The 24,267-nt window shown below is 38.5% G+C and overlaps 1 protein-coding gene and 1 pseudogene across 1 annotated transcript in view; both read left to right on the top strand.

The window, feature by feature from the left end:
• The window catches only part of LOC135710314 (general odorant-binding protein 56a-like), a 409,005-nt gene that overhangs the window by 150,786 nt on the left and 233,952 nt on the right, over positions 1-24,267 (top strand). The gene's annotated exons all lie outside the window — the stretch shown is intronic.
• LOC135710303 (uncharacterized) lies at positions 13,185-14,757 on the top strand (annotated as a pseudogene).

Here is a 24,267-nt window from a genome sequence, read left to right as displayed (position 1 = left end):
TTCTTTTACAGCAGTTAATTTAGTGTTCACTAAACCACACCTGACCGTGTTCATTTGGCACCATTGGCAAGGCAACCAACGAGGGGACATAGATTTGTGCATCAAATAGTAGGAAAAATATTTCGGTTTGTCTGGATATAAATAGAGCAGAAAGCGCATTGCAAATATGTGTAAATATTCCGATGCGAATTTCTGCTATTCATCCATGTTTTGTGGCGTACGTCCGTGTGGTAAAGATATTGGCTTCTGATCCTGGGGGTAGCTCGGCCCGGAAAATTGTCGGGAATGCTTTTGAAATAATCGTGTTTTATGTTATTTTTGCTATCAAACGATTTCATTTCGATCATTAAACGCATAATTTAATTGCATTAACTGGTGGAGGAGGGGAACAGACCGCTTGTGGTTAATTCGTTCATGCACCAACAATGAGTGTTGGCCTCAGATAACCTGGTCAGTAAAGACACGGTATTACCAAGCCAAAGGTGGCGGGTTCGATTCACGGTCCGGTCGAGGAAATCTTTCGGGTTGGAAATTTTGTGGACTTCCTTGGCCATAAATTAGCATTGTGCTTTTACTACACAACATAACAATATACACAATATAATTCAGGCATTGGTTGTTGATTTTTTGTCTCTCAAAACACGTTCAATGAGATATAACTTGTAAGGATGTGAATTTTTTTTTCGAATTTTGACTGAATTTTGAATCAAAAAAGAACTTCTTTTTGTCGTGATCTAATTTAAATGCGCTTCAGAGATCAATATTTTGACAACAATGTGCAAAATTTATGTTGACTTAATTCATTGTACTTCACTATATAACAGTTTGAAAAAGGGTTAGTAAAATAAGAAGCTTTTTACTAGAGTTACTCAAACTTCATATAGACTCATTCAATGATACCCAAAACTACCCGTAAAAAAAAGAACCGTAGAGGTACAATGAAATGTATTGTAACCATACAATAGAGTTTATGGTATTTACAATAAATCGTATTCTCGACAACGATAAAACAACAATAGAATCTATGGTAAATGGGGGAATATACAATAGATTAAGGGGGTCGTTATGTATCTTAACCATACGAAAAATCACTTTTTCCCGAACAAACTTGAACCATTTACCATTAATTGTATTGTTGTTCTATTGTTGAAAACTCTTACTATATGGGACCTACTGTACATCTATTGTAATAACAATATGTTAAAACTTCGTGTACTATATACACACAATAAGATCGATTGTTGGCAATAGATTTACTTGTAACTGTATTTTATTTTATGGTAATTGTATGGTTATTTTTTTCCGGGTATACCGATAAATTTATAATAGTTGATGATTCAGCATTCAAAATTTAAGTGATAGGAATGCGTATCCTGGAAAGTTACAGCTCATTGAACTTTTTAGAGAGAAAAATATAAAATGGATGGATGTTTTATAATTTTGTCCGGTACTGTATGGATCGAGTGGGATGGAGACGACTTCTTCAAACAGCGCAGCCATCATTAGCCTGACTGGTATAGTATGTAACCAAATTCTTCCTTTTAATTCTACTACTTTTGTATAATTGTCACTTTCACTAATTCACTTTCACTATAACTTTCAACTACAGTCAACTCTCCACAACTCGATATTCTGCCCCGTAACGTGGGTAGTCACCTTTTTGTGGTACGTTATGGGATGTAAGATCTACCACCGATTCCTAGTCCTGACTACTTCAAACTAGGAAACAGGATTTTTCATTAATCAAAGGAACACCTCTTAGTCCTTGTTACTTTTATGCCTTGTGAATAGTGACAAGACTCGGCTTCGCCCACCGAGGAGGATCTTGAAACAAGGAAAAATGAGATAGTTAGTCTTCAATGTTTTAGGGTATTGTTTACAATTTGGAAAATATGCCCTTTTCATATGTTAGTTTAGATAAGTGAACTCATGGAATTCTCATTACTTTTCTTTTTTAACACCAACAAAACTCATTTAATAGTAGAATGGTATAATCCTTCCATACAATTGCAGCTCATTGTTGGTCTTTTTTCGCTTCTGTAACGAGCGCGTTGTCGGCTTTCTACTTAATGTTCTAGATGCAGCTTTCTATGGATTTACATATTGTATGCTTTCTATGGATTTATATATTGTATGGTAAGCACAATGATTACACGGTGTCGACACGACACGGTACGACAAAACATCTTTTCAAATGCCCTATTGTAGGTTGCTAGTCTAACTACGAACAAACTACAGTAGGTCACTTCATCTTTTTTTTTTATTTGTAACACTGTGGATGTCCAGAAAATGTGCAACACGAAAGCTCATACATTATAAAATTATACATACAACAATGGCTCATATCATTGGAGAGTAGACACACTTGATCCCCTGTTTTGACATTGTATTTACACACCAAAAAATTATGAATTTTAATGGTGATGTAAATATTCATGCCTCTCTTAGCTCAGTCGGTAAAGGCGCAGCTACAAAGCAAGACCATGCTGGAGGTGGCTGGGATCAATTCCCGGTCCGGTCTAAGAATTTTTCGGGTTGGAAAATTTCTCGACTTCCCTGGGCATAGAAGTATGATGAGACTTGCCACACAATTATACCAATGCAAAAATGGTACAGGCATCGAAGGCTCTCAATTAATAACTGTGGAAGTGCATCTAGAACACTAAGTTGAGAGCACGCTATAAGCTAATATGCGATATGCAATGCTTGAAATGCGAAGAAGAAGAAGAAGAAGAAGTAAATATTCATGCATGCTAAAATTGAAGCATGTATACTTCCTTTTCACGTAAACTAGCAAACTTTCAAAAAATATTGATGGTTGCATACAATATTTAGAATAATTCATTAAATGACTCATACATTTACACGATCTGTAATGTGAATTTGCATGATATGTGCCACTCCATTTATGTGCATCATAGTGACAGAAATTTACACTACTTTTTCGAACTGTGTATCTCAAAACCTTTTTTTTTTTTTGCACAGACTCGCGGGAATTATATTTTGTAAGTTAATAGGGGAAAATTTACCCCCTTTTTATTATATGCATTAGAATAAAAATTTTAAAACACATCCTGTCTTCGAATATGTCCAAATTATGAGGAATCGTGTATCCTCAAGCTAAGTTTATTTTTTTACACTCATATATCAGGTTAAAGTAATCCTTGGGGGATCATGTCTCCTCTAACAGATTTTGCATATTAAATTCAAACTGAACTAAAAATCAAATAGAACAGCACCAATTCAATTTATTTGAACTTTCATGGTGTCTAAAAAAAGTCCGAAGTACGTCTAGACGAGACTTTGTGGAAACTTACCAGAAAAAAAAACTGCTGTGGATTTCGAGAAAACCTAATCAGGGTATCAGCGTCTCCAGGGATCAAGTGTGTATTTTTCCGGTACTGTAGCTTTAAGTCGCCAGCCTTGCCGTCTGCGGTGGGTCAGCAGGTCGCTACCCCTGGTTGGTCGATCTTGCCCGCAGATCACCTCTTCGGTTTTGTTCCAGGCGGCTTTCTATCAAGAAACATTTTAACCGGGTTGTCGTCCGACATTCTTACAACGTGCCCAGCCCACCGTAGTCACCCAATTTTCTCGGTGTGGACTCCCAACAGCTGGTGCAATTCGCCGCCACCACGTTTCATTTTCCCTCTGCACTCTACAGTAGATGGTACGCAAAACCTTCCGTTCAAAAACACCAGCATAGTCCAAGTCTCGTGGAAGTAGAGAATGTCTAATCACCGTCTTCTAAATAGTCAACTTCGTGGTTTATCGATTATGGATTCGTTTATTTTGGAAATAACATGATGCTTATAGGATGATTTGTACGCACGATTATAAGCAGTCATAATCAACAGATTTTTTCGAGGCAGATGGTCCGTTACAAAAAAAAATATTGGCACCCCATTATGCACCTATGAAATCGTGATTTTTAAGAATTGAAAAAAATGTCATTAATGAAAAAATCTATCAGGCCGTGACAAATTATTTTCAATATAGAATGGATCTCAAGGGATGTGTTAATATATTGGTTGCACACAATTTCAATGCATAAGAAATATTTGCAGCTATGTTTTTTTCAAAACTGTACTTTTTTTTAGGGATCTTTTTTTATATTTGACCCTAACCATTCATTCATTGGTAAGGTAAGCTAAAGGCCGTGAATTAGGGGCCACCTGTGTGCTTCTACCACCGGAACTGGCGGGTCCGTAGTGCTATTCTTAGTAGGTCTTAATGACCACTACCGATACTACACGTTTGCTCTAGGCTATTCGGTTATAGAAGATAATAGCACCTAAATTAACTTTTTACGTGACCAAACAACTGAGTAACATTATTAACACAAAATTAGTTTAAATAGAGAAACTAACCAGTGATCGAAGTGAACCTCGTTTTACGGTACCAAAGCTTGTATAAATATTTCATCCTCATCAAACGTCCATATCCCACATAGAGCATTGTTCTTCTGGCAGATTTGACTTCTAAAAAACAGAGCCACCAGTTTCAAAAATAATCCTAAACGATTGAAATTCAACGCCGTTACCTACTTCCTGATATATGAACTCTGGCGTACCACGCACATTATCATCATCAGCGAACTTTGATAAATGGCTTTCACTTTTCTTCACTCCTTCATCTTGTTATCGTATTACGTTCCTGTCCCGATATCCTGTTCGTTAATGATGCAATCATTTTTTATGTTGCCATACCCTTGCTTGAGGGACAGAGTACGTCATCTACGGGAAAGACAGGGAGCTAAAGTTATAATCCAGAGTGTCTATGTTTAAAAATGTACCACGTTAACTCACGCATACAGAATGAAGGTTGTGACTCGAGGAAACACCGGCAAAAGCGATTTGGGGAGAACTCCCCCGCACTGTAATCCTCTGGATATCCGCTTTCGGTTCACCATTCCCCTTTCTTGGAATCGCACGGGAGAAAATGTACAAACCATCAGCTTGGGAGATGTGGACTTTTCTGGAACTGTCAGGCGAAAGTGAAGCTGAAAATGAGTCAGAAAATGTGATTTCTGTTATCTCCATAAAAAATAAGAGTTGTCGTGCTGTTGTTGCCGTCATCCTAGCTATATATGTACTGCTCTGCACTGTCGACGCCTTTATTATCCCGAGACCTCCTGAGTATCACTCCCACTAGAGACGAGAGTTCCGCAGCCGCAGTTGGGATACGTTTACGGGGTGAAAATGAGCTTCAATGAAAAGAGAGTGGCTTCCATTTTTACCCTCGAATGTGCATCCTCGACACTGGTGTTGCTTCTTGTCGCTGCTGCTGCTGTTGTTGATGTTGCCATTTGGTGTTTGTTGTCATCAGGCAGCCACATCTTCACCCTCTCCATCTCGGGACGGAAAGTACCGGAAAATCAGGAAGGATGTTGCACCGCACTGCGTATCATCAGCCAACTATGGATGGCGATAAAGGAAATCTTACAACCCCCAAGCCTTGTGACACACCAGTACATGGGCATGGGTATAGCAAAAGCAGTATTTTCAAGCTGATGAGCCTATCACCCTTAATTTGGGTCTAATGCTCTGAACATGACGTGCCACGCTTTAGCAAAACCGAGAAAGGTGATACTGCTGAACAACAACTTTTTGGAATGTACACAGGTATATATGGGTATATATATATATGTATGTTGACACACGAGAACAAATGATTGCACTCACTCTTTCTACTAGGTATAGATAGCTAGGATGGCAAGTGTGGAGGAAAAAGGATTTGGATACGATAAGAATGCTTTCAGTAAGGAGGCTGGAAGAATAAGTATGGCTAATTTTTCAAAGCAAGTTGATAGTAATCCTAGAATCATGAATAAACAATCTTGTGCATATTTATACAAGAGTATGAATCAAGGAAGTTTTTCGTAAAAATCATTAATTAATCAAGCTTATTTTTCAATCTTTGATGTAAGTTCAAATTAAAAGCTTGTTTCCATCTGAAAATTACGCAGCTTACCCAAGTGTATAACTTTTCAGCTTAAAATTCGACAGATGTTACCCTGCCAGTGCTGGATAAACTAATTTTGCGGCATGAAGATTTTTGTAAAATTGTCCTTTTTTCTTTAAAAATTGGGTCCAACCTCTACCGAAGTAAAAGTCGATTTTCTCCAACATTCTGAGTGAAAATCCATTCACGAACAGCGGTAAGGGATGCATACGGTGTAGTGGTTAACATCCATACCGCTCACGCTAAAGTCACGAGTTCAAATATCTGATCCCCGGACAAGTTACGAATGACCCACTAAAGTGTACCCAAATAAATTTAATTTATTTTAGAAACTACTACCGATTAGGTTTTGCGTGAAGCTTATAAGTCACCAAAAATGCATTATTTATTATTTTCACTTGTTTTGGTATATAAACTCAATCTGCGGAAATGACAAATTTCCCATACATTTTCGTATACAGTCTTTGTACTTATTTCCGATGGACAAAATCACATTTTGATTTATTTCTCCTACGCACATGATTAAATTGATGCTTTCTGCAGCTCATCTGGTTGCCTGATAGATTGTCTTCTAGTGGTGGTTTTAATTTTACTATGACCCCGGAAATCTGCAGGGACATGCTTTTTCAATTGTCTTTTTATTAATTTCCACCACAATCTCTATTTTGTTTGGAAAATATTACATTGTGCAAAAATTGTACACATTTTTCGAAAACTTTTCATCCATCAATAGGAACACTGTTCCAGTAGCTGTGGAGCTACTAACTTTGGTTCCTATAATAGTAGAACGCATTGGTTTCTAGTGGATTCCATTATTATAGGAACACTACCGCAACTATTGGAAAGGAGCTAAAATCTTAAGGATAATTAAATGAAGTTCGTCATTTTTAGGCTGATTGCAAGTTTCAAGTATGCAAATCTTTGTTTTAGGAGAGATACCTATGTTCCAGTATTAGCGATAATTTCACTACCCAACCGATTTAACCAACTCGTATTTGAGGTTACACATAGACTGAGTAAACCTTTGCTCGATTTTCCAGGAAAAACTTTTTGAATATGCGTAATACGTTTTAGCGAAATTTTCGACTTTTTTCCTCATATTCGAGCAGATTTTTGAGGAAGAGTGAGGACAATTTTACTCAGTCTAAGAGTAATTTGCAATGTTTCGCGACATGAACTGATTCTGTAATAGTTTTTAGAATAATTTTTAATTTTGTGATTTTTATGTTAATTTATTTTTTGAACAAATTGTGACTATTGCCACGAGTGACACGATCTTCAGAAAGTTCATCCAGCTTCTTGGCTTCGCCGATGATATCGACATCATGGCACGGAACTTTGAGACGATGACGGAAACGTACATCAGACTGAAGGCTGAAGCTAGGCGGATTGGACTTGCTATCAACGCATCAAAGACAAAATACATGAAAGGAAGAGGTTCTAGGGAAGACAAAGTTAGCCTCCCACCCCGAGTTCAGATTGACGGTGACGAAATCGAGGTGGTCGATGAGCTCGTGTATTTGGGCTCACTGGTGACCGCCGAAAATGAAACCAGCAGAGAAATTCAAAGACGCATTATGACAAGGAATCGTGATTTGGACTCCGGAGGACGCTCCGGTCGAATTAAATTCGCCGCCGCACGAAGTTGACTGTCTACACGAAACCTGGACTATGCTCGTGGAGGTCCAACGCGCCCTTGGTGTTTTCGAACGGAAGGTGTTATGTACCATCTACGGTGGAGTGCAGATGGATGACGGAACGTGGAGGAGTCGAATGAACCACGAATTACACCAGCTGCTGGGAGAACCATCCATCGTCCACATTGCAAAAAATGGGCGACTACGGTGGACTTCGCACGTTGTAAAAATGTCGCACGACGACCCAGTAAAAATGGTTCTAGAAAGCGCCCCAACAGGAACAAGAAGGAGAGGCACGCTGCGGGCAAGGTGGATCGACCAAGTAGAAGGCGACCTGCGGACCTTTCGCAAACTACGAGGCTGGCGAAGTGTGGCCATGGATCGAGTAGAGTGGAGACGTCTTCTTCGGACAGCAGAGGACAACAAGGCCTTAGCCGGATTGGTAAGGTAAGTAAACTCTCTGCCTACAATTAAACTCTGAGTACTTTGCTGCAAAGACAGATACGGTAACTATAAGTCCATTAATTGGGACATATTGAGCCCAGATATTTTTCGTGAATGACCTTGAAAATAACACATGACTATCTACAAGCTACCTTGTTATGTTATACCGCCAGCAAATCGATTCCCCTTTATTGTAACTTCCAATCATGACGAGGAGTTACCTATTACAATCAATTGATTTTCTGACATGTTTACTCAACTGGTAGAAAACTTGCACACCAATTAAATTAACGAACACAAATTAATCAATAACATATCGCCGAAGGTCTTACGCAAGGTTGCAAAGACTCATTTCAGCTAAAACAATGTTTTTCTAAATTATGAAATAATTAGATGCCATGATCAAATTTTGAATTGGTAGGATACAAGAAGAGGTTGCCAAGAATGTGTTTGACATATTAAACCTGTTTATTTCACTTCATGAGAGTCACAATCAGCGATTTTTCACAAACTCACTCAATCACTCACTCACTCACTCAGCGATCAGCAAATCGCTGATTGTGACTCATAGAAAGCAAAATTTACAGGTTTTATGTTTCCAACGTAAAACATGCCATCATACCATCTTTTGGTTTTATTATTCCGAAAAACATTATTTTAGCTGAAATGAGTCTTTGCAACCTTGGTCTTACGGCTCCTTTTGTGTTCGTTCGCTTTGCACCATACAACGATCAGGAATGGTCCAGTTTTTCCTTCACATCGCCCACTAGTCGCCCTAGGCAGAAAACTAAACGTCTCTTTCTCACCAAATGTGATATTTTTCAGCCGTTTAATTGATGTTTTATTGTGCGTAATACATTTGGTCCGGATGCTGATAATCAGTTCCCAGTCGAGCTCCTGCCTTGTGTGCCTGTGTGCGTTCCCTTTTCGCATTTTCTAACTGAATGCTTTCGCAGAAGGATATGCAATGTAGGTGAACGACACTATTACTATATGTACCCAGCCCGAGGGGAAAAGGTCAGTCCGTTAGAATGACCTATCCTTGCTAATATAGGCTGTAAATATGCCTTTTGTTCGTCCATATGCGACACATTGCGAGATAACGCGCGGTGGGTAACAAGGAAGCATGTTTGTTTAATGTAAGAACGGCAATAAATAAATGCATGTGTTATTCTTGTTAATTACATTTCACCACAATATGTCGTGTTTATAGATTTCTGGATCATAAAATCAGAAAATATTAGAGAAAGTGAGAAGGGCCATTTCTAGGAAATTGCAATTCGAGCAGATGCACCTCATTTTGAGTCTGGTGTCAAATCCAACGTATTCGTATAGCTAAAAAGGTGACAATTGCTCACAACCAAAATTTACATTGAGCCACCTAGGAGCTGACCCAAAGGAAACAGGTACAAATTCACTGCCGATTCATCGCTTCCTTCCAGATTGACCGGGGCTGATCTGGGGTGGCAATTATGCGCAATTGTTATTGACACAATGTGCTATCCATTGATTGCAGACATACCGCCTGCACTGTATCAAAGAGTCCCTAAGTTGATCAGAACAATTTCACCTTACTCGAACCTGTTATCCTTGGCATAAAATGCAATTGCAGTATAGTCGGCCATAAGATGCGCTCTAACGTATAGTTCCGGTCCGAATTGGACTCATGGTAGAACCAGTTTCATTTCCATGCAAATATTATGACTGTAATCATTCTCATGAGAGAGATTCCACTGCAATAGCATTAGCAACAATGTTCACTACGGATTATGGTTGTGTTGCCCCGGGAAATTCGATAAGTCTTAGCCTTTCTGCTGATGAGGTAACATTCGGAAAAGCTCCACTTTCTACTAGGTACATATGCAAGAAGATTCTACGAGGTGTGTTGGATAAGATGGTTATTTGATTGTGTTGCTAGTTTATACTTAATCGTTTTCGATATAATACTGCTGTTTCCCTTTGTGTCTTTTATCACTGCCAACCAAAACCCAGAATAACGACCTGATTTGTGTAATTCTTTTCCGCCCAGCGACCTTAAAACAGGTCAGATGCTCCAAACGAGTATCTCATTAGTTGAAATATATAATTTTTGTCCTAGGTTACACCAACAAGTTGAGCCATTGAATCTAGGTTTAATTGGGAATTACGCCTCTAGAGGCGCTTCATTTTCATATTACATATGACGGGCGCAATAATAGATGGAATTTGGGTCCAACATAGAATATCTCGTGATCACGGTCATATGTCAGCGGCGCCGGTGGTGTAGTGGTAAGTGTGATTGCCTCTCCCCCAAAAGACCTGGGTTAAATTCCAGTCGGTGCCACTGTGATTTTCTGAGGCATAACATCTCTGATCACGCAAAGTCGTTGGTCCCCGGTCCATGAATTCGATGGTTCGATAGAAGTAGGGTCCAGGTGTGGAAGCTGCCCTGGCTTCGACAAGATCGACGAGAAACAAATCAAGGAAAAAAATCACGGTCATATATAAAGTTGCTATCTTTGTTCAGGTGACCAAGTCTTTTCAGATGGTGATCACACTAGTTCAGAACTCTGTCATATGTGTGCATATGAAATTCCCATACATTTAAGCTGTTTTTCGAGATCCTGTTCATATAAAAAAAATACTGTCTTCAGTAAAGTTGTTTTCGGATGGTGGTCATACTAGATCAGCACTCTCTCACTACACGGCGCTACACAGATAAAAATTCTGAATTTTAATAGTGATGTAAACATTCATTCACGTAAACTTGTGTTTCATTTCACGCAACCGAGCAACTTGTAAACAATGTTGTTTACAACAATGGGCTTTTGTATACAATATTTGCTACATTGCATGAAATGTCTCAGAACTTTACATGATATATAATGTAAACTTATATTATATGTGACGCTCCATTTATGTGCATCATACTAAACAGAAATTTACACTACTTTTTCGAACTGTGTAGTTTGCATGCAAACTTCCTGTAAAAGCTGTATCTAGAAATCTTGGCCAAATAGACATTTACTGTCTTCAGCTTACACTTGTTCAGATCTCCACGGCCATCCGGATAATGTTCCTATTAGCTCGAAACTCTCTCGCTACGTGGCGCTAGCATGCATGCAAACTTCCTAAATATGCTATGTTTCGAAGCCTGTCCCATATTTTGCTGTCCAATGTGAATATTTTCGAAATAGAAGTGACGTGTACAGGCCGAAAATCGATGGCGGACATCTGCTTTAGAAAAACTGTCAAATACTCTTCAGAATGAGTATTTTTTGGAATCCAAGATAGCGTCCATTGGTTTTAGAAATACTGTCAAATACCCAACAATAAGGGAGAATGACGTGAAGATTCGATAACATTTCCTCCATTTTTTCAGATTCTACCATTTTGGAATCAAAGGTGGCGACCATCGGAATAAGAAAAAAATGTCAAATACAATATGGGTATTATCCGAACGGGGACAACGTGTAGTAATCGAATATTAATGTCTGCCACCAATTTGGAATCCAAGGATGAGGCTTTTTTAAGAAAAATTGACAAATACTCTGCAATATCATTATTTCCAGATCGGGGAAAACACCCATGTTGTAGAATATTTGAAAGTTTTTCCCAATCCGATGGTCACGATCTTGAATTAGAAAATGGCGGTGGACATCGAATTTTGACATCTACATGTCATCCTCGTTCCAAAAGTACCCATATTATTGTGTATTTTACAGTATTTGTTACATAGTTCAGCATAGATTGTTTGACCTCTTTACGTCATCCCGCTTCGGAAAATACCCATATTGTAGGATTTGACAAATTTATTTCAAAGACCGATGGCCACGATCTTAAATCCCAAAATGGCGACGGACATCGATTTTCGTCCTCTATACGTGGTCCCCAATCTGGAAACACTCATCGGCATCTTGGATTTCAAAATGGCATCCAACATTGATTTTCGACCTTTAAACGTCAGCCCCTTCCTGGAAATACCCATATTGAAGCGTAGTTAGCATTATTATTATTTGACGGTATTTTTAAAAACGATGGCCGCCATCTTGGATTCCAAAATCGCGTATAGCTTCGATTTTTTACCTCCACACGTTATCCCTGTTCCGGAAATTTCCATATGTTACATTTTTCGAAGTTATGCCGACAAAAATGCGCCAACTATTATCGAAGTTACCTTTAATATCAACTTTAAAATAAAACCACATGACCAACGCAACATCTTAAACCCTTCATCTCACACGGCGCCACTGCATTGATCCATAGGAATGGATTTATACCACTCTCGCACGGTCGCACCTAGAGAACAATCAGTCCGGGATGGGACAATAGAACGGCATTGTACCATTTGTGAAGCTGGCTGGTGGTATGAAGAATAAAAGTGCCTGTGAAAAGTGCCCACAAATCGGAAATTATCCAAAATTAAAACTGATAGTGGCTTGACACATTAAGGAACCGGTCCAGGTGATCGCTAGCATTCAAGATTCACGGACCAGAGGAATGTTCTATCTGCCGAATTAAGCACGTGCATGCCAAATTCGGAGGAATCCTAAAAATCCACCCAAATAGTTTGAATAGCGGAACAGTATTCGGAGAATTCCAATCCAACCACAATTGGACAGCGATCGGTTCAAGCGACCTCACGCCACCATTGTGCACGTGTTACATTCGTGTATCGGGCAACGTCTCACTTTACGACGCACATCTACAAAAGGCTCTCAGAAGTTTCCATTTCCCGTGCAAGACCGATGCGACGACGATAGAACTCGATCGAGAGGGCCCACGAGAGCCATTCCCATCGCACCCACAGTCATCCTCGTTGTGCCTACGAATCCTGGGCGGTTGCCTTTGAACGTAGCGAGCTGCGGTACATCGAATCGGCCAAGTGCAGCTTGCAACGTCCATAGGCGGGGCGATAGTATCGTGCGACACAACGGTGCAACGTGCATGGACAGTGAAACATGCATAGCCGGTGCGACACTTTGGTGTGATGTAAAGCGACATCGCAGATGCGGCTAGTTGTGGCTGTATGATACCCACTGCTACACCAGTGCAGTGGAGTGACGGAGGCTAGTGCAGCGTGCGGCGATTGCATGCCGCGCAATAAAACAGCGTGGATTCGACGTTGGCATTGCGACAAATTTTGTTGCGTGACAGACAACGATGCATCAGCGCAACGGTGACGAAGTAGATCTGCGGTGCAATGAAGGGCAACGACCTGGTAGAGTTCGTGTGATCAGCGGTGCATCAATCAGCATGCAGGTGAGACAGCATCACGGGGCTCCCAACGACAAGCGCAGTGAAGAACAAATACTGTGAGAGGAGTTTAATGTATGTATGCATGTAGAAAATAGGAATGAGATGCAACCTGTACCATTAAGTAGCAAATATTATTTTACGCTATCGTTTTGAGATTGAGTAATTTCTTTTCAATTAAATTCACTGTATTTCATTCCTGGCCATTGATTGCTAGTGCACGTTAGTGCACGTTAATGACTAGCCGACCTGAATAAGAGTTTGAGCGGTGTTTCTACACCGAAGGACCACGTTTCTCTTTTGTGGTACCGATTCCGTCATTAGCACTTTTAATTGGCTTGATCGTTCAAATATTCGACAATTCTCCATTTCTAATTGGAAATTGTCACTCATATTGTAGAATACTTCCTGTACAACCAGTACAACCCACACCTACAATTCACAAACGAAATGGAAAACAATGGAGCTCTACCTTTCTTGGACACCCTAGTTTTTCGCAACAATGACCAAACCATGAACACAGAGTGGTATTCAAAACCCATCGCCTCCGGACGCTTGCTGAATTATCGCTCTTTCCACCCAACGACCATGAAGATAAACCTCGCAAACAACTTCATAAAACGTGTCCAACGGCGTTGATAAACAGGCTAATTAACCAAACCCGTAATACAACTCAGGAAAACCCTTCGCAGCACTCAACATCATCGATACCGCTAACACAAGAAAATCTACCGACAGCATCCAATATCCAAGATCCAACGCCTACGCAATCAAAACCACCAACAACATCACAGCATCACACCAATAGTTCACCTTCAGTCCAGCTTTCCACGGCCCATGAACGACACGAAAACAACAACCAAATTTCGGAACAACTAAAATACCGATCAATGCCAAACATCCCAATCTTGACGTCAGCACTTGCCGCAATCCTAAAAACAGAATACCCTACAGTAAAAAATAGCTCCAAGAACGATCAAAACAACCAAAACACTCCTACAACCGGTAAAGGATCCAATATTACCACAACAACAACACAACGTTATCTACAGCATCCCATGTAGGAATTGCGAAAAAGTTTATATTGGTATGACTTAAAAAACGATTAAGTGGACACAAATCCAATACAAACAAACTCGCAGAAATCCTACAAACGACACAGCACATCCATGCAAAAACCGCACTTATACAACACATAGCAGATCACCAGCACACGTTCAATCTTGAAGGTACAAAAATAATCGATCGCACCTACCGAAGTTCTGCTTTATCGATGCTAGAAATGTGTCATATAAACAACACATCTAACACCGTTAGTTACAGAACAGATGTAGCGGGGCTAAACACAACGTACGCTGGTATTCTCCATACCGTGAGAGCTAATCTCTCACGCAGAGAACGATCACGAAACAATACACACAGTCAAGTTGAACAAAGCACGAACGAGTCGACATAGATGAGCTTTATCTACTTTTGTGTATGCTTTATCCCACCATCTTCTTCAAAATAACCGTTGACACTATACAGTCATATAGTGTCCTATGTTAATTTATATTGAACTCAATGTAAGTCCAGTAAAACAAAATACCGCGAAATAGTACCTTAACAACATTTAAAATACAGGCACCATACAGGAAGCTCCTCCAAGCTAAACACGCTTATCGTGGCAACAAACAAAAAAAAAATTGACGGCAAACGGTAGACTGTATATGTTCATGTTATATCAATGTTTAATGTTAGCAGTAGTTTCTATAGGTTGTAATATTTTTCTAGTTTACCCTTGAAAAAGGCCACAATAAACGGCCGAAACGTCGGGCGATGCAAAACTAACTGTTTGAATTACCCTAGACTGAGAAAGCCATAAAAACGAAATCTCCATAAAACCAGTCGAACAACCAAATCAATTGTAGAATTCTGTGATTCTTAATCCGATAGAAGCCATCTTGGTTGCCGAAATGACGTTTAACTTTGGATTTTTACGAAGACAACATATCAAGAAAACTGGCAACTCTTCCATTTTCTCATAAGAACGCTATGCGACAGGTACAATCGCGTCATCTGCCGCTCAAAGGTAAATGCTTCGAACGAATTTGATAGCAAAGATTACATCCTCAGAAGAAAGGTTTGTGTATTTGCTCATTTTTCTATGCGTTTTTTTTTTTTTTTTAACTCTTTATTTGTTCCAAATTCAAAATAAATTACATTTTATTTTAACCTAGGTGCTCCAGTTACTGCAGTAACGTACCAGCCTTAATTGTTATGATATATATCTAAGTGTTTTTACATTGTTCATGTCTTGGCAATTCAGTATTTTAAACAGGTTTTTTAACCTGCATGTCAGTATAACAATTGATATCTTAAAACTAAAAAACTAAAACTAAATCTTACCTAAGTATAAAGGGAATTAATCGTTGCAATTGAGGATTGCAACGATTTTTGCCTGAAATTATTAATTATTTTGTTGGACATTTGTGCTAAAGTCTCAACATTCGAAATTCTATGTACTTCGGTTGTACTGTACCAGGGAGGCAACTTCAAAATCATTTTCAGAATTTTATCCTGAATCCTTTGAAGTGCTTTTTTCCTGGTAGTGCAGCAACTAGACCATATTGGCACAGCGTAAAGCATGGCCGGTCTAAAAACTTGTTTAAATATTAGAAGTTTATTCGTCAGGCAAAGTTTGGATTTCCTGTTTATAAGAGGATACAAACATTTTATATATTTGTTACATTTGGCTTGAATGCCCTCAATGTGATCTTTAAAAGTTAATTTTTGGTCAAGTATTAATCCAAGATATTTCACTTGGTTTGACCAGGAAATAGGAACTCCGTTCATAGTGACTATGTGACTACTACTAGGTTTCAAAAACGAAGCTCTAGGCTTATGTGGAAATATTATAAGTTGAGTTTTGGAAGCGTTGGGAGAAATCTTCCATTTTTGTAAATAAGAAGAGAAACTATCTAAACTTTTCTGCAGTCTGCTGCAAATAACACGAAGACTTCTTCCTTTAGCGGAAATGCCTGTGTCATCAGCGAACAAAGATTTGTAGCAACCCTGAGGCAAATCAGGGAAGTCCGAAGTGAAAATTTTATACAATATAGGCCCAAGAATGCTACCCTGAGGAACTCCTGCTCTAACAGGTAGTCGATTAGATTTGGAATTTTGATAATTTACCTGCAGAGTTCTGTCAGTTAAATAATTTTGAACTAATTTTATAATATAAAGTGGAAAATTAAACTTTTTCAATTTAGCAATCAAACCTTCATGCCAAACACTGTCGAATGCTTTTTCTATGTCTAGAAGAGCAACTCCAGTTGAGTGGCCTTCAGATTTGTTTGAACGAATTAAATTGGTAACTCTTAAGAGTTGATGAGTAGTTGAATGCCCATGGCGAAATCCAAACTGCTCATCTGCAAAAATTGAGTTCGTATTGATGTGAAGCATCATTCTATTCAAAATTATCTTTTCGAAAAGTTTACTTATTGAAGAAAGCAAACTTATTGGGCGGTAGCTAGAAGCTTCAGCTGGATTTTTATCCGGCTTCAAAATTGGAACAACTTTTGCATTTTTCCATTTATCAGGAAAGTATGCCAAATGGAAACATCTGTTAAAGAATTTTACCAAGAAAGACAAGGTACTCTCTGGAAGTTTTTTGATGAGGATATAGAAAATTCCATCATCACCTGGAGCTTTCATATTTTGAAACTTTTTAGTTATAGACCTTACTTCGTCCAAATCAGTCCCCCAGGAATCATCAAAAATATTTTCCCGAGAGAAAATATTCAGAAAATCCCGAGCAACCTGATTCTCAATAGGACTAGTAAGACCCAAACTGAAATTATGGGAACTCTCGAATTGCTTAGCAAGTTTCTGAGCTTTTTCCAAATTTGTGATCAAAATTTTACCACCTTCTTTAAGCGCTGGAATAGGCTTTTGAGGTTTTTTCAAAATTTTTGTGAGTTTCCAAAAGGGTTTGGAACTCGGGTCTAATTTAGAAATATTATTTTCAAAAGTTTTGGTCCTCAGGGCAGAGAATCGCTTTTTAATTTGTTTTTGCAAATCCCGCCAGATAACTTTCATGGCAGGATCGCGTGTTCTTTGATATTGTCTCCTACGGACATTTTTAAGACGGATCAAGAGCTGAAGATCATCGTCTATTATAATTGAATCGAATTTAACCTCGCATTTTGGTACTGAGGCAGCTCTTGCTTCAACTATAGAAGTAGTCAGAGATTCAAGAGCATAATTAATTTCATCTTTGGTTTGCAAAGGAATGTTTGGATCGAAGTTATATTCCATAAATGTTCGATACTGCTCCCAATCAGCTCTATGGTAATTGAAAGTAGAACTGTTGGGATTACAAATTATTTCTTGGGATATTTCAAAAGTTACTGGAAGGTGATCAGAACCGAAGTCAGCATGGGTAACCAATTGGCTACAAAGTTGACATGAATCAGTTAAGACCAAATCAATAGTGGAGGGATTTCTTGCAGAAGAAAAGCATGTTGGGCTGTTTGGATATTGAATAGTGTAATAACCTGCAGAACAATCATCAAACAGAATATTACCATTGGAATTGCTTTGAGCATTATTCCATGAGCGGTGTTTTGCATTAAAATCACCAATAATGAAGAATTTAGACCTATGACGGGTAAGTTTCTGGAGGTCACCCTTGAGAAAATTCTTTTGCTGGCCTACGCATTGGAATGGCAAATAGGCAGCTATAAACGTAAGTTGTCCAAATTTTGTTTCAACAGAAACTCCCAAAGTTTCAAAAACTTTGGTTTCAAATGAAGAAAGAATTTTATGTTTGATTCGTCTATGAATAATGATGGCAACGCCACCACAGGGTCCATCAAGACGATCATTTCTATAAATCAAGTAATTTGCGTCCTTCTTAACCTTATGGGCAGGTTTAAGGAACGTTTCAGTTATAACGGCAATATGCACGTTATGAACTCTCAAAAAGTTAAATAGCTCGTCTTCATTATCTTTAAGAGATCGAGCATTCCAATTTACAATATTTAATGCTTTAAAATCCATTACTGAATTTTAAAGTCATGACAATATTATTTGCAAATTTTACTCCAGTTTGAATAGCATCAAACATGGAGTTAGATTTAAGCATATCAGAAATCATGTCAATTAATGAATTCTGTAAAAATTCCATTTTGGGGGCAGTAATGCTTCCTAAGTCAAAATTGTCAAAATTTCCGTTAGTATTACTTTGGTTAGTATTTTGATTTCTACCCGCTGCAATAGCAGCATAGGTAGCTCCATTAACTCGCTGAACATTGTTAGCAGCGAGGGGAGTAGGTACAGATGAAACATTTGAAGCAGGGGAGATATTTGTACCTACGGGTACGAATGTAGAATTTGTTCCTCGCTGACCGTTGTTAACAGCAGAGGAATTTGTACCTGGTCGGAAACGTGGAGCATTTCCTACCTGACGGTTAGAACGAGATTGTAGGATCGCTTTGCGAGTCTTACATTCCCAAAAATTGGATTTGTGGTTTTCACCACAATTTGAACATTTAAATTTCTTAGGATCTTCCTTCACAGGACAGTCGTCCTTTGCGTGAGAGGAATCACCACAATTCATGCATTTAGCTGGCATGTAGCAATTTTTAGTTCCGTGACCCCATCCCTGGCACTTACGGCACTGGGTGAGGTTTTGGAAATTTCCTCCAGTCTTCCTGAAGTGTTCCCACTTCACTCGGACATGGAGCATAAGGCTAGCTTTTTCTAAGGCCTTAAGGTTGTTTAGTTCACTAGACTTGAAGTGAACTAAATAAAAATCATTAGAAATCCCGTTGCGCGAATCGCCAGGACGGGATTTCATTTTCATTTTGATTACTTGGAGTGGCACAACTCCAAGTAATTTTGCCAGTTCATCTTTGATCTGATCCAGGGATTCACCACTGGGCAGTCCTTTCATGACAACCTTGAACACACGTTCAGTTTTGGTGTCGTAAGTAAAAAATTTGTGCTTCTTCTCAGTAAGATACTTGAGAAGACATTTAAATCCGTCCAAGGTTTCAGCCAATACACGGCATTCACCCCGACGTCCAATTTGTAGTGAAAACTTAACTTTCACGAAATTCAAAAGTTCCATACGAAGAGCATGGAAATCGCTAGTGGTTATCACAATAGGGGGAATCTTTTCCTTCTTGGCATTAAGCCGGGAAAGTTTACTAGAATTTTTCTTGGATGATGGATCATTCTCATCATCCGTGAGCAAATCAAATTGATTACTCAAATTAATTTCATCAGAAGGGGGGTCAAGAGTTTGCCCCTTTCTTTTGCGTTTAGGCGCCATGGCGGCAGTAAATTTTTATCCAAATCGACTTCCAAGCAGATTACTATAAGAATCTGAAGGACCGAAGAGGAATTTTCCAAATCGATATCCAAGAAGGATTACCTCGGGTAGGGTCCAAACAAGGATCGAAGAGGAATAAGAGTTGAACAAGGTAGAAATTTTTTACAGGTTGAGCACTGAAAAGTGCTGTTTAAATTTGTTGTAGCTTTAGGTAGTAGTAACACTTCCTTAAGTAAAAAGCAAATAGATCCGCACGGCAAGAGAGCACGATGCGGACTGATTTTTTCTATGCGTTGTTTCCACCTTCACTCCAGCGCAGAGTTATTGTGTCTGTCGCATGGATTCTGGCAAAGTTGCCAGCCTTCTTGATATGAAGTCTTTGATTTTAACCTCTACAAGTCATTCCTGTTCCGGAAAGACTGTATTCTATGGTATTTGACAGTATTTCTAAAACCAATGGTCGCCATCTTGGATTCCAAACTGGCGTACAACTTCAATTTTTGACCTCTATTCGTCACCCTTGTTGCGCAAATATTCACATTGCACAGCCATATCCGTTATGGGCAGGCTTTCAAGACATAGCAAATTCAGGAGGCGCACATGCACTTTAGCATCACGTAGCGAGAGAGTTGTAAACTAGTATGAACAGAGTTGCGACATATCACAATCACGATCGTCAAACACCTGATGGTAGTAACGCTTTGTACATTCCTATCAATGTGCTCGTCGAAGCTCTCTCCATGACCATTAGACTGATGCAAATTTTGAAATTTTCGCTCCACTGTGCTCAAACGGTTCCAAATCAGGTCCTGATTAGTTTCCCAAAATTTGAACCCATTCGATAAGAAACTGACTTGGCACAAACCATTTGAAGTTTATATGGAAATTACTATAGGAAAACCAAATGTTTTGTTCAAAAATAAATAACTGCGCTCGTAGAAAATTTTATCAGCTACAACTTTGTCCTTAACCACTTTTCAATATAATGTAAGCATCAAAAGTTATCAATAATTCAAGCCACTAATGTCTTACGATTATGCTCAATCAACTGTTCAGCAGGCAACATTGCACAGTGGTACAGAATGCAGATTTAGGTGGAATGATATGTTTTGAGCCTGAAATTGAAACTTTAGACTAAAAGTCTCTTCTACAAAGTTGTTCCTTATAGTTAGGCCCTCATTTTTATAACAATGAATTCTAGGGTAGTTCCTATTATCATTAAAATCAAAAATCTAACTTTTTCGTTTGAATAAATTAAGGTATACATTCTTCCGCAAAGTTATAGCTGAGCTAATTTCAAGCAACTTTGTCCAACATAACTTTTTTGTATCTCTTAAATTGGCCGATTTAGAGCTATTTTCTTGAATTGAGTTAGGGTGGCTCTTAAAAAAACAGTTTTTTATGCTCTATTTTTCTTATTTCGAATTTCTCAGCAAAGGTGTGTTGAGATAACTTTTAGATCTTAAGAAAGCGCAAATTTTTGCTGCACGAAGCTTGTCAATATCTTTCGCCGATCAAGAGTTATTGACGTTTTTATACTAAAAATATGCACTTTTCAAATGTTAATATCTCTGTTTGGGGCAAACAAAAAAAAAGTTTTTTTGCAGCATTTGAAAGGGCGTATGTTATTCTCAATAATATGAAAAAAATTGGAGGTATGTTATTTTTTAAACTCGTATAAAATCAATTTGAATTTATTCATATTTTTACTATATTTGTGTATAACTTTTTAATTATAAGAGATACAGGCAACAAATCCAGCTATAAACATTCGTCTTGAAGAGTTTTAAAAGTCTTTAGAAGATAACTTTCATGAGAATTTTCAAATAAAAAAGTTATTGCTAAAAAACTATTTTTTCCAGGAACACCGTTAACGTTTTGCTTGTGAGCAGCGACCATTACACTGGTGATTGTTTTTTTTTTTTTTCCTTTGATTTGTTTTCCGTCAATCTTGTTTTCCGTGCTGAGCACCAATGCTACCGACGCCAGGAAGGCATCTCCCACACCTGGACCCTACCTATCGACCCATCAACTCATGAACCGGGACCAACGGCTTTACTTCCCGAAGGAAGGCGTGATCAGAGATGTTATGCCTCAGAACATCCCGGCGGCGCCGACTGGGATTGAACCCAGGCCTGCTGGGGTGAGAGGCAATCACGCTTACCACTACACCACCGGCGCCGCTACTGGTGATTGTTGTTTACCATGGCTCTAACTCTCACTGCGTGACAAAACGATCTGTCAGCGATAGTCGGTTGATGCGAAGACGAGTGTCACGTGAGTGTCATGATATTTTGCATCACTGAGTATGACCACCATCTAAAAGGACTTGCTCACCTAAACCTGGGCTGCAGCTTACGTAAAAGTCATTGCCTACGAACGTGTGATATACCGAGTTATGAGTTACAGCTCTCTCGTAGGTACTGATGCAACATGCAAAAAGATTTTGATAGTGCTCCCGTCTGGAATTTTTTCGTAACTTGTCATGGAAAGGACCCTTGTGATTTAAATGTTAGATAAGTATACGAGGGGGACCCTAGTAGCACGCTTGTCACAAATCAATTGTAGAAACTTGTGTACGACTTATTTCAGTCATAAATAAGTTGCTGTAACTTATTGTGATGAAAGTGTGCTACTCGGGGAAGGTAGGATCTGCAATATCTAAACTTGGCCCCCAGACTGAACTGAATGTTGCACCCAGCTTGTAAGTTACTCATAGATTTCGTTAGTCACAGCTGCTGTGACTCGATGGAGACGCATTGTGAATTACCTTGTGTCTTCATAGTTTCCATGCACGAGTGGTGTATGTATTGCGGAACAATTATTTGTTATTTAAAAAAACTGTATCTCAAAAACGACTTTTCTGACAAACCAAATTTCTTGATATGTTATGAAAAATAAAATGATCTTTCAATTAAAAATACTAAGATATGAAGTTGTTGAATACCCCCGCAGTGAAAATCAATAAAAATCATTAACGTATTTTTTTCATATAAAATCAAATATCTCATTTTTCATTTTAAAGGTCAACCGTAAAAATCGATCAAGAGATCTGGTAATCCAGATTCTCCGATCAAGTGGTAGTGGAAAAAATAGCCGACCCAGTTAAATCATAATTCCAATGTTTTTTGGTGGAATTTATTAAAAAAGATATGAGTAAGGCTTAAATAAGTACGGTGGAAAGTGATTTGATGCAAAAGATTAGTGTTAGAAGTCTCAGAAAGGTCTAATAGTGTAAAAAAAGAGTTGGCGCAGATTGTGAAAATAAAAATAAAAATAAAAAGGAAAATGGCGAGAAGCAGAAGGAACCGGATGGCTGAACGACGGTGCAATACGATAAAAAAAACAAACGGTTGCGTCCTCTGCGTAAGATGGCCGAAAGACGAAAAAGAAGGAATGGATGGTTTGTCCTTCAAAAAAAGCTAAGTACAATAGTTTTGTGTTGCGTTAAATGTAGAGGGTGGGTTTACTCGGGAATGGGATGCAGATTTTCCGGAAAAGCTGCAGCAATGTGGGTGACGTTTCCTCGAATTTGGGTGGAATTTTGCTCATTTGTATGTGGATACACTTTTTGCGCTTTTTGAGTAAACTGATATGAGCACACTGATAAAATTTCAAAGATTATTTTTATGTGTCCCACACATGAATTTTTGAAATGTGATCAACGAATTATATCTATTTGTCAAACGCATACTTAATATGTGTACACATAAAAGCCATGTGTAACCAAACAAACTATTCTTTTGACTAATAAATTTTATGTGTGCTTCTGGGTGGATTCTGTTTATGTGTGGTCACATAAAAAATCATGTGGAAATTCGTCTGGAATTGTATTAGTGTAGCATTTTTTGTCTGAGTATAGAATGGTAGAGATAGGCGAGACAACAACCAATTGAAACGTTTGTTGTAATGCCATCTAGTGTCAATTTAAAAAAAAGTATAGATGTAATGATAGTACACGACTAGAAAATGGTTCCCAGCGACCAGTTCACTTTTCCTTACTTTTGATAGTTTGTCTCCTTTTCTCCTTCTAATGTTGCCAAAAACAATGAAAATTAATGAGATAAGATTAAATTTGTTCGTTTGTGGTTGTGTATGAAAAAACTGATTAAGGTTGTGTTGATTCTGCCATGGTTATTGTATTTGGTGGGCTTTTTCCAGTTATGTCGCTTTCGTTATTGCGGTGTAGCACCGGTGTAGTGTAAACAGGAATAAGCACGAGTCTTTGACAGCTTAACATCATTAGTTTTTAAACAAAGGTGCATCCTATATCAACACCCTAAATTATTTCAGTGTACGGCAGTGTAGCACCGCAAAAACGAAAACGAAATAAATTTCGTATAATTTGAGTGCATCACATGAACTCAAGTTTACTTTAATTGATTATAATTCAAATTGAAAAGACATAGAGGTTTTGGGCCTACGGGAGAAGAGGTAGTACAATTATTTTCACTCCCGCGAGTTTTTCTCTCAATCAATAGAAGAAAAAAAAAGATAAAACACAACATATTTCCTTCCGTTTAATTAGCTACGGGTGTGACAACGATGGCGAGTTCACTATGTTATATTTTCATTTTATTTCAGCAACCTTATCTTCCAGCAGATGATCCGGACAGCAATTTCAACATTAATAAAAAAAATACATATGCCAGCAACACTGACTGGGTGTAT

Source organism: Ochlerotatus camptorhynchus, unplaced genomic scaffold (genome assembly GCF_037179485.1).
Source record: "Ochlerotatus camptorhynchus isolate MF236.1 unplaced genomic scaffold, CSIRO-AGI_Acam_v1.1 ptg000378l, whole genome shotgun sequence".
NCBI classification, from domain to species: Eukaryota; Metazoa; Arthropoda; class Insecta; order Diptera; family Culicidae; genus Ochlerotatus; species Ochlerotatus camptorhynchus.
This window is presented reverse-complemented; position numbering and strand designations above follow the sequence as displayed.